We start from the raw sequence: 11,829 nt of genomic DNA, 5'->3' as shown, positions 1-11,829 counted from the left end.
AAGGTTGTGTATAATTTCATTTAGTTGGCATTCATATGCAATTCTTTCAGCAAGCGCCTTTACACTATAAGATCCAACCTCATAAAAGAACACTTGTCACATGTATTCTGCGACCAATGATACACAGAAGTTTCACTCAATTACAATTCATTGCTATAATTTTTCACATTCCTTCCTCAATAACAGTGGACAAAACTTTCATCAAACTACATGTACAAAGAAAAAACAAGCATACATGTACATGTACATTTAATTAGAGGAAAGCTGTTGTACATGTACCTGTACATGTGCAAAAACAAACACACACGCACAAATCATTTTTTGTGACATCCTCGTCATTTATACTTCCTTCCTTGTGATAATCTCTTCTTTGTACACATAATGTTTACCTGTACACTGTACAGGTAATAGGCCTATTAATGCAAAATCTAATATCATGGCACTACCAGACCTTCATTTTTGAGAAGTGCGATCGCGCTGGCACTCCTACTGCGCTCCTAAAAAAAATAAGGAGACCAAAAAATTACGCTCCTATAAAAAAATAATAAAAATGAAATTTACAAAAAAATGCTAAAATTTCACATTTTACATCTTTAAATCCATGAAATGGCCATCTATTTTCCATAATTCCTTGAAATTATCTTGATTTAGTTGAAAACTATCAGAAAAATGAAGAATATTCACCTCTTTCCCGACTCCGATTTGAATTTGAACTTGGTAAATATTGTAGTCCCATTTGTAGATTTTCATGTCAACACCATTGAAGTCTAAATGTGGGACTACAATATTTACAGAGAGTAAGTTCAAATCAGAGTCGGAAAAAGAGGTGAATATTTTTCATTTTTCTGATAGTTTCAACTAAATCAATATAATTTCAAGAAATTATGGAAAATAATTGGCCATTTCATGAATTTAAAGATGTAAAATGTGAAATTTTAGCATTTTTATATTTTTTTTATTTATTCATTTTATTTTTTTTTCATTTTTTTTTTAGCAGGAGCAAAATATTTTGTAAACATATTGACCCAGGCCTAGTTTCACCACAGATTAATTGATAGCTACTTAGCTATTGCATATACAATGTTACGAAAAATCTACAATTTATCAAACATGTATTGTATTGAATTGATTTGAGCTTATCAAGGAGAGCGATTCTGAGGAGCTCAATCGAGCTCCTCAAAAAATTAAGGAGAGCGATCTGTTGAGCTCCACGAAATTATAAACGTGAAGGACTGCACTACATGTACATTCGATACAAAGTATAATGTACATGCATATAAAATTAGTACAACACAATGGAGATCAAATTAAAAATATCACAATCCCTCCATCCCCCAGCAAAATCTATTCCTGAGATGTCCTTGTCGCTATTTTGGGGACTGGATCTGCTAAATATGGGTACTTTGATGAAATCAATGGTTCTAGAAATAGAACGAGCGCTGCCGTGGTAATTCACTACTTCTATGAATTTGAATATAATAACACAGTGATTACCGATAGCCATTGTTTATTTTGAACACAAGGAGATTGAATATACATGTAGAAAGATTAACTGGTTTATGAATAAAAGCTTGTTGCTTTCTTCCTTCTTTGTGAATTGACATGCATTAATATTACAACCAAAACAAAAACAGTGGATGAAATGTTATGTTATTATTGGATGTTTTCATGTAAATTACATGTACATGTACCCTATTACCCGTATTCTGAACTTAAGTTATGGTTTAACCATGGAGGGCCAATTGGGGCACAATCCCTACAGTAAACATACCATTTATTAACTCATATGACACCCAAATTCAGGGCTTAAATTAATCGCTATTTAAAGCTAAATTCCAGTATTGGTAACGATCTCAAAATGACTTTTTACAGAATCTAATATAATGACCACCCAAGTGTCTGTTTGTATGAATAAAAAATATGTGCCAAAGGATTCTTGAAGAAATTGTGTAATTGCTGAGAAATAAGCAAAATAAGCGCGGATTCGGTCACTTCCGTCGGGTCTTTATTCCAGCAATAATAATACACTGTCCCACGTGTTCCTATCTGTGTTGGTGATTTTCAGTGTGAACATTTTTCAGCGTAGATTTCAAGATTTCACAAAGTTCAGTTTATGTAACTGTACCAGATGTAGATCCTCGATGATATACTGACAATTAAGCCTGGATTTACAGACTTTCTCATGAAATCAGTGTTTACTGCAACTACTGGCATTTCTCTTTAACCTTTGTGTTGCCAGGGGGCCCTTGTGTTAATTCAAAAATGGTACAGTGTACCCAAAACTAGGCCCGGTTTGAAAGTCCATTTTTGATGCACGTGTACACGGCGTGTTTTTCGGTCGTGTACACGTTGTAAACACTGAGTGAGAGTGAGTTACAGTATGTTCCTACATGTAGCCTAAGTCACGGTTTTAAAGCTTACCTGAGAAGTTAGAAGTATCAATCCACAAAAATTGGTGCAATTAAAAAGTTTACTCAGCTTAGCAGCGCATTAAATTAATAAAGAATGCAAAAGTAAATCAGTGCAGGGCCCTAGTTAGCGCCGACGTTCGTTGGATGCGCATTTTGCATACTGTACCGTACATGCATGCACAGATCGCTGCAGAATTAAGTGTAACTGAAGTTATTGATTGATTTTCATTATTTTATTGCCAATTTGAGGAGCGTGTGTTTGGAGGCTTGTAGCATATGTTTATGAGCGTATAACACGTAACTGGAGCAATGATCGCTGTCGCAATTGGTGATTCTCAAATTGGCTCTAAAAGTGATTGAAGAACGCTTTTGAGAGTCTCGTTACGTGTTACACGCTCATACACATGTGCTACAAGCCTACAAACACACGCTCCTCAAATTGGCATTGAAATAATGAAAATCAATCGATAACTTAAGTTACACTCAATTCTGCAGCATGTGCATGTACATGTATGTACGGTACAGTATGCAAATTGCGCATCCAACGAACGTCGGCGCTAACTAGGGCCCTGCACTGACCGGAGCATACCCATTTCGTGTGGTACAAAAACTTGAGTCTCCAGAATAAATGTGGATTAAATCGGCGATTTTGGAAGTAAACTCACTCTAGATTAATTGAAATATATATTGACATATTAGTGATTAAAACATGTGCAGTGTCTTGGAACTAAGAATTAATGTGAGGCTGTGAGCTTGTTCACTGACTTTACAGTCCCATGCAAGCTTTATGCAGATGCTACCGTGTACACGGTGATGGAATTTAGTACACGTGCACTGACTTGACCGTGAGTGTACACGTGTACCCGAAACGGGCCTACCCAAAACTTCATATTGGTTTCAAATCCAAAATGTAGAACTTCACAAAGGGAAAATAGCCCTCATACCGTACACAAAATATGATCTCTTTGCCTGATGTTTACCAATTTACACCCCAAAATGCAGAAGGTCTTTAAAGAGCCATTGGAGAAACGAGAAAGCAAGACTTTTTTTCAACCGCACTGACCAGGGAGGGACTGGACCTTCAAATATAGATCATCCCCTTTTTAAAACACACTTAATTCTCTACATGGTACATGTTGGTCAGAGTGTGCAAAAAAAAATCAATAAAGATAAAAAGGACCCACAGGGTGAAGTGAAAAAAGAAGGATGAATTGGCCTAGTGATGACCCCCCCCCCCCCCTTTCCTTCGTTATAGGAACTTACAGAGTAGATCAGCAATTAGTCTGAAGGCACAGACCCATGTCTTTTGCAATTCGCATCATGCATGACGTTGAGTCTGAATTAGTGGGACTATGTATGTTCAATACTGTGGCTGGCACACAGACAGTCTCTGGAGGCTAGTCTTCACTCTAGACTCTTGGTTGAAATGTCAAACAGGAGTCTGTCCTTGCAGACTACTCTAAGATGGCAGGTCAGAGAAAGGAGGAGTTACAAAGTTAGCCTGCAGGCGCAGACCCTTGATTTCCGCAAATTGCATAGTGCATAAACACAGAGTCTGCGGTAGTGAGACTATGTACATGTGCATATACATGTAGCTTCACTATGGCTGGCTCTATATTTGACACAGACAAGAGAGTTTGGAGCCTAGTCTTCACTCAAGACACGATTTTGGCTCACGTGTCAATTAGAGTCTGAAATTGCAGACTGGTGCAAGTGCAAGTAGCATCTATATAAAAGTCTTAAAGAGGAGACTTATCATCTGTAATGAGTTTTTGTTCTAATGTACAGTGGGTCTGGCCTCCTCCAAGACTAAAACATAGACAGAATAAAGGATCAACTATTTTTAATTGAACAATTGATTGGTGAGGGCCCATTTACTGCTTGAAGGACACAATGGATTAAAAAGGGGCTACACAGGGGAAGAGGGGGGGTATGCAGTGAGAGGATTAAAAAGGGGTTACATAGGGAGGGGATGAAAGGGACTCTTGAGTTAATTTGTTCAAGTATTCAAAAAGTACAAGGGGTGCAATATTTACAGGTGTATTTAAGGAAGGAGAAATGCAACACATGCACAGGACAGTCTCTTATCTTCATTGTGATTGACCATGTACAGTTCTATGGTGAAGTTGTAGCCAGGTGGAACTGCATGTAGGCCTACTACATTCACCTTGCTAAAAGATTAACAGCTGACTAATTAGAGAAGTAATCCTTTAATCCCTTTAATACCTTAATCCTGACAAGCACAATCTTATTCTTTCTTGAATTTCTGGAGGAAGTCCAGTGTAGCAGATTCCATGTAAACCTATACATGAAGATAAATGGCATTATCAGGAAGGAAAAAATTAAAGAATTATTCAGGCGAATAAGCTTTCAAAGGCATGACCAAGTGAAGTTCAAACATTTTTTTTTATCCATCTTTTTTTATTGTTCGAAGTGGACACCAGATATGAAATACTCAGAAAATTTGTTTTGTCCAATCGATCATGGGCCCGGCAGCCACTGTGCCGAGCCAGATGGACGAGGCTCTATCCCTAGCGGCAACTCTTTGGTCTGACGTACCCAAGGTTTGAACCCCCGACCTCCTGGTTGTGAGACGGACGCTCTACCAACTGATCATTTTAAAAACACTGGTTCAGTGTTTTAAAATACGCACATGCACTTGTATAACAGGCCCTACCATGTCACAAAATGTTTAGCCCCAAAAGCAGTGCCAGAAAATTTTATAAAAAAAAACCTTTCGACTTCGAGCATAATATCAGGTCCAACATACTGTAAAAGGGGTGAACAAGTTCAAAAAGTTTATCAGGAAGAACTGTAATTAATATGTCACAAAGTTTGGCTATTGAGCACCAAAAGCAGCACTGGAAAAGTTTTTATTTATAAAATTCCCGTCCAACGTGAAGACAAACATCGATTCCCTTAATAATCTGCATGTAAAATGATCTGCATCTTCATGCTCTGGGCACATACATACATATTATTCTCAACTTAAAATCATATAAACAGGATGCAAAATGGCAACTTATTCACTGATGAGGGGCTATTCCATGACCTCGTTTGGGTTTCCCTGCGTCATGAGACGGCCTATCTGCACTCACTCATCGTTCGATCATGTGACCTTCCTGGACTGAGCAGGAAACCGCAGCCTACATGTAGGACTCTGAACATTGAGCAGTTCAAGGGCTTTCGTAGGATTGCCCCCCATAACATAGGCTTTTGATGTAGAAATCTCAATACGGAGCTGTTAGAGCCTATAGGCCTGCTGTGTGTACATGTGCAAGTGTACATGTAGTCACAGTAGTACATTATAAAAGGTCAGAGATTTCACACTCAAAACATGGAAAACTACACATAAATGTACAGTGTCGTGTGAGGAATATTGAGGAGGAAGCCTAATATTAAAAAAAGACCTTTATAATTTCCCCTTTTCCATATTTTTTATTTTAAAAATCCATTGCATTGCATGTGCTCATGACCACTGGACTTTCCCCTCGTATGCCAGCATACCAGGCAAAAAAAAGTTCATAAATATTTTTGGAGGTGGGGGGGGGCGGCTACTTTTAACTTTACACAATGTACAGAGTGATTCTGGAATATTGGATAAACTTGCACTGTATGGCAGGGAATGGGGAATTTCTGAGCCCCCGTCTTTACAAAGAGTTACGATTGATCCGATCCATCGTAACTCTACGAATATCTATCAGTGTCATAATTCTTTTCTACAGGAAATTTTGCATAATGTCCATTGTATGCAAAGAGAAGTGCATGTGAATTTTCAAGAGAACAATGAATGCATGAATATAGATCATAACTAGAAAATACTTTGAACAAAGATACACAGTAGATGTTGACATTGCTGGCCATCCATATTTGCGATGATCGGATCAATTGTACTGTACATACATGCATAATTTAGGCAGTACAATGCATTGTACATTTCTTATTTTATTCAAACAGATCACAAATTCAAAGCCATACAAAGATATTTTTATACTTGTGAAATCAAAATAGATTTGCTTGTGAAATCAGTCAATTTACATGCACGCTTTGCATACATGTAGGCCTACCCAAGGTTGTAAATCCAGGTGTAAAAGTTTTCATCTGCCCCATACCGGAATGGACACGAGGGGTCAAAAGGTCAAGTTGACAGGCGCAAACCATTCCGAGCGATCAGCCAAAATCGGCCACACAAACAGATGCGAGGAGATCAGAGAAAGTCCAAATCGGTGATAAATGATCCTACCGTCTATCAGGCTCCCTCCAATGGCCAGGCGAGTCATGCGTACACATACCTCACCATTCCCCCCTGTCCGACTTTTGAGGACGTCATCTTGTTTTGAAGTTGACGGATCCAAGCGCTGGCTAGCGGGGATCTATTTTTGGCCGCGCTCTGTCTCTCTCTCTTTCTCCCGAGTCCCCCTTCGCTCGTAATCCGGCCAGGGCTAGAGGGGACAGGAAACAAGCCATTTGCAAGCTGTCCGCACTCGGCTGTAGCTATACGTACATGTAGTCTAGCTCTAATAAAATATGTACTGTAACATACTTAAAGCCTGTGTATAGCTTTGGTAAAGGGTCAATAATGTGATTGATAATCGAATATCATCTAATATGACAGTCTTATACTGAAGCGTAGAGACCGTTAGATATTTTTCCAACTGCACTTCTCTGAGAAAATTTCAAATATTCAAATCTTGGATATATAGCGCCCTCTCTCGGCGATGCTTGTTTTAAATTAGAAAAAATGGGCATTCAAGCACTTATCTTATAAATTTAGTGATTAAATATCCAAAAGTTACAGACAAGGAACATATCTTGAAAGTTTCAGCCCATTCCATGATTTGGAATAGGATTTAATTGAAAGACAAAAACACACAGATATTTTAATTTGATCGGGTGACCCGATCAAGTTAAATTTCCATGTAAAATTGCAAAATTTATCCTGTAGAACACATTTTCATTTCATATCCTCCACATCATAACTGTTATAAGGCATATCCTTTCATATTAGCTAGCAATGAATTGGAATAGTGATAAGGTGCATTTTGGTGGATTTACCAAAACTATACACAAGCTTTAATGGGACTCCATGTACATGTACATGGCGACAGAGCTAAACTTGCCAAGTGTATCCCAATGTGAAAAAAATATTTCTTTCAAAAAAAGTACTTGACGGCAACAGGCATTCTCCCCCTATAACCCTAAAAAATCTTAACAAATTTTGAGAAAAAAATGTCACTGAAAAATTGCTATTTAAGTTCAATTGTTGGCATCATGTCTAGATTTCAAATTTTGTAATTCATATAAAATACAGCCACAGTGTCAATCATTCAAAGGACAATGGCCCTTTAAAAAATGCTGGAAACGGCACCATTCTGCATTTGACATTATCCAATTTAATATCAAACATGTTACATTTTAGCAGATTAATAGTTTATGTATACCTACATGTATTTACAGAATGTTCATACATGTAGCCATGTTATAGCTATTTTTGTTTATATAGTACATTGCCCCTTTTCATTGTTTGAGGACCCCTTCTAAATGTCATTTCAAAATCTTATTTCATGCCAACACAAGTCACATGTCTCACCGTACATCAGACCGATCTGTCTCAGATCTGTACACAAGTTACCTAGTGGATCTACATGTAATGTCCTATTGGAATCCGAATTCAATTGTTCTGTCATCCCAATCTAGATAAAATGAATGATCTTTGGCCCGCACACCAAACAATTACGCAAAAATATTGACATCGTGCAAACTCTCCCCGGTTTAAAGATAGGGTACAGTTCTGAGAAAGGTAGATCTATTTTTCTATTTGGGGGTGGGAGCATTTTCATCAGTAATTGATATATAAAGTGCATACGCGCAAGGTATCAAACAAGCCCCATACATGTATGTACATGTACACTGTAGTTCTGGGCTCCAGGAAAGGGAACTTTCCCTCTTTTTTTTCCTGGAAATATTTTTTTTAATCAAGCTTCATCAGCCCAAATCTGTTACATTACAGTTTACAACAGAGCTTGTGGGAATTTCAGCATCACTTTTTTTCCAGTTGGGTGGCATATGGGAGAGAACAATTGCCCCTGGTCCTAGTGAAAAATTACCCCCTCCCCTTGACATAATAGCTGCATGTACATGTAGCTACATGTACTGATCATAAATCATTGAAGATTGAATGCATTGACTTTGCAACAATCATGCATTCTGAATAGTGCAATATAATTGTTGTTTTTTCTTCAATTATACATGTACATGTCGTTAGAGTTCAAAAGAGATCACATGATGTCATAGGAATTTCAGTCAACTTTCATGATATCAATAAACAACCAGGCGAACTTTTTCAAACCAAAAGTGGTCTCAGGAAATCAGATGACTGCAATGCATCATTGGAAGGTGGGCGTTTCATAAAGCTGTTCGTTAAAATTGCGAGCAAATTTACGCACAACTGGTAATCCTTCCTTGTGCTTATTCTATGACATCCCTTGTAGCTGCCTTTGCACCTAACATGTTCCAATCGTTCGTACATGTAAAGTCATTCACAGGGAATACATGTAATTTTGCTTTAAAAATTTTAATAGCGTTTTTGGTCATAGAGAAAACATCTCAACTATTAAAAAGTAATGTACAGTCCTATGTAAAAGTATGCTATATTAAAGACTTTTATGCATACATGTAGCAGTCTTTAAAAAATGTAGGGCAAATTACGATGCGATAACCAGGAAAATTATTCCCTTGTTTTTTTGGGGGGGGGGTTAAATTCAATTTGTTTACAAGGTTCAAGTGAAGAAATGCCCCAGCAAATACCAGGTTCAAACAAAATTATTGAAATCATGCTTCATTGCACCTTTGTGAACATGCAAACACAACCCAACACCCCCCCCCCCCCCCATTCCTCCCTGCATCAACTTCAACCATAACTTTACTAGTGCATAATGACTTTCTAATGCTTATTTCATATCAAATTGATCTTTGAGAGCTAATTTTGAGTAGTTGTATCATCGATCAAGAGTGAGTCAGACATCAGATAAAAACTATATGCATCCTTACTTGCTCGGTCCCACTGCTCTTTACATGTATGACTAGTCTCATTTCAGAACTTGCTTAAGGGTCCCCTGACATGGTTCAAGGGAACGGAACCACCCCCCCCCCCTCAATGCCAGGCATTTTTCCCCACAACCTGCTGCGAAATCTGTACAACAAAAAAAAACTTTCAACAATGCAGTGGATGGCAATTATCCATGGCTCTTTTTTCGAGGGCTCTTTTGACCATTTCTGAGGCGTAATCGTCTGGATACACTGATGGACTGCAAGTGGTGTTTGAGAATCCTTGGCTTTAGTGTATGTAGTTTTGTACATACTGTATGAACACAACTTCTGTTCAATGTACATGTAGATGTGTTCATACATGTACTATTAAGAATCGAGGGCAAATCTGGCTTTAGACCAATACCAGAACTCAACAGGGATAGCAGGCAGGGCCCTTCCACCCAGGCGCCCACGAAAACAATGTCAACTGTCAGTGTCTGATAAGCCCTGGGAGGACTACCCCATACATTGTTGGTCTTGCTATCTCATTGCAGAAGAATGTCACGTTGTCAGGCCTGCTTTTTTGGTGGCAATGCTGTACGTGTATGCCTACATGTAAATGTACTAATGGATCCTACATGTACATCATGTACTTCTACATGTACATGTAGTAGGATCGATGATATGTACATGTAGGCCTGTATGGACATGTACGTACATAATAATAATAACTGTTATTTTTTGTGCGCTATACACAAAAAGTATCAAAGCGCTTTAGTAATACAGTTGTCAGAAATAAAACATAAATAGGAATCCACAGCAGATTATGCAATACAGATGTACATTACATGTGTAGTCTGGGGAATTCCCCTAGAAAAATATCAAGGTAATGTCACATTCTATTGCAACATGTACTTTGTAGATAGAAAATGGTTTAAAATGTGATTCATGAATATGAAGTGTACTAGTGTGGCTGGAAATCAGGGGAAAAATACATGGGGGATGGGGCCATTTACTGTAGCACCCAAAATGCTCAAAAGAGCACTGGAAACTAAATAACAAGTGGAATGCCTCTGGCCGTCTCACCTGCAAAATAGCAGCAGTGCTGACTTTGAATACAACTCTAACTCACACAAGATGTTCAGTGATACATGGTTACTCTTATGTCCACTTTTTATGAACGAGACCAATAAACTTACAGAGATATGATGGTAATTCAACAGATACCCCCGATTCGGCCAAAGTTCATTGACCCTAAATGATGAGACCTGAAACTTGCACAAAATATTCAGTGATGCTTGATTACTATTATGTACAAGTTTCATGAATCAGATCCATAAACTTTCAAAGTTATGATGGTAATTCAACAGATACACCCAATTCGGCCAAAGTTCATTGACCTTTGACCTTGGTCATGTGACCTGAAACGCGCACAGGATGTTCAGTGATATTTGATTACTCATATGTCCAAGTTTAATGAACTAGACTAATAAACTTTCAAAGTTATGATGGTAATTCAACAGATACCCCCGATTCGGCCAAAGTTCATTGACCCTAAATGACCTTTGACCTTAATCATGAGACCTGAAACTTGCACAAAATATTCAGTGATGCTTGATTACTATTATGTCCAAGTTTCATGAATCAGATCCATAAACTTTCAAAGTTATGATGGGAATTCAACAGATATCCCCAATTCGGCCAAAGTTCATTGACCCTAAATGACCTTTGACCTTGGTCATGTGACGTGAAACTCTAATAGGATGTTCAGTAATACTTGATTAACCTTATGGCCAAGTTTCATGAACTAGGTCCATATACTTTCTAAGTTATGATGTCATTTCAAAAACTTAACCTCAGGTTAAGATTTGATGTTGACGCCGCCGCCGCCGTCGGAAAAGCGGCGCCTATAGTCTCACTCTGCTTCGCAGGTGAGACAAAAAGTGCACTGGAAAATCCCCATTCATTGCAATTTTATTCAAAAAATATCAAATGTTGCAGATTTTATTAAATAGGCAATGAACTTTTAAACAGTAGCCCCCGGAAAAAAAAATTGTAAAACAATTTTTGCCCGCTGGAAAAGTTCAGATATGAAAAAACATATGCGGCTATTAAAATGTACACCTGCATTTGTATGGATGTACTGTACATGTACGTGTACAGTATTGCACATACTGTAGGCCTACATGTATGTATCATAGAGCTATGTAATAGCTCCATGATGTAATAGTGATAATACATGTAGATATACACACAATGCTGAACAGCAACTATTTCAAATCAGACATGATGTACATGTATGGTAATGTACTGTACTTGTACATGTACATACATCATACATAGGCTTGCCACACATAATCTGCAACTGAAAATCCCTTCTCCAATATCC

The 11,829-nt window shown here is 38.0% G+C and overlaps 1 protein-coding gene across 2 annotated transcripts in view; it reads right to left on the bottom strand.

Annotated features, from left to right (window-relative positions):
- The window catches only part of LOC121421021 (homeodomain-interacting protein kinase 2-like), a 100,488-nt gene that overhangs the window by 79,416 nt on the left and 9,243 nt on the right, over positions 1–11,829 (bottom strand). The gene's annotated exons all lie outside the window — the stretch shown is intronic.

The sequence above is a fragment of the Lytechinus variegatus genome, chromosome 9 (assembly GCF_018143015.1).
Source record: "Lytechinus variegatus isolate NC3 chromosome 9, Lvar_3.0, whole genome shotgun sequence".
Taxonomy (NCBI): Eukaryota; Metazoa; Echinodermata; class Echinoidea; order Temnopleuroida; family Toxopneustidae; genus Lytechinus; species Lytechinus variegatus.
The sequence above is the reverse complement of the archived record's forward strand: the minus strand, read 5'-3'. Positions and strand labels throughout refer to the sequence as shown.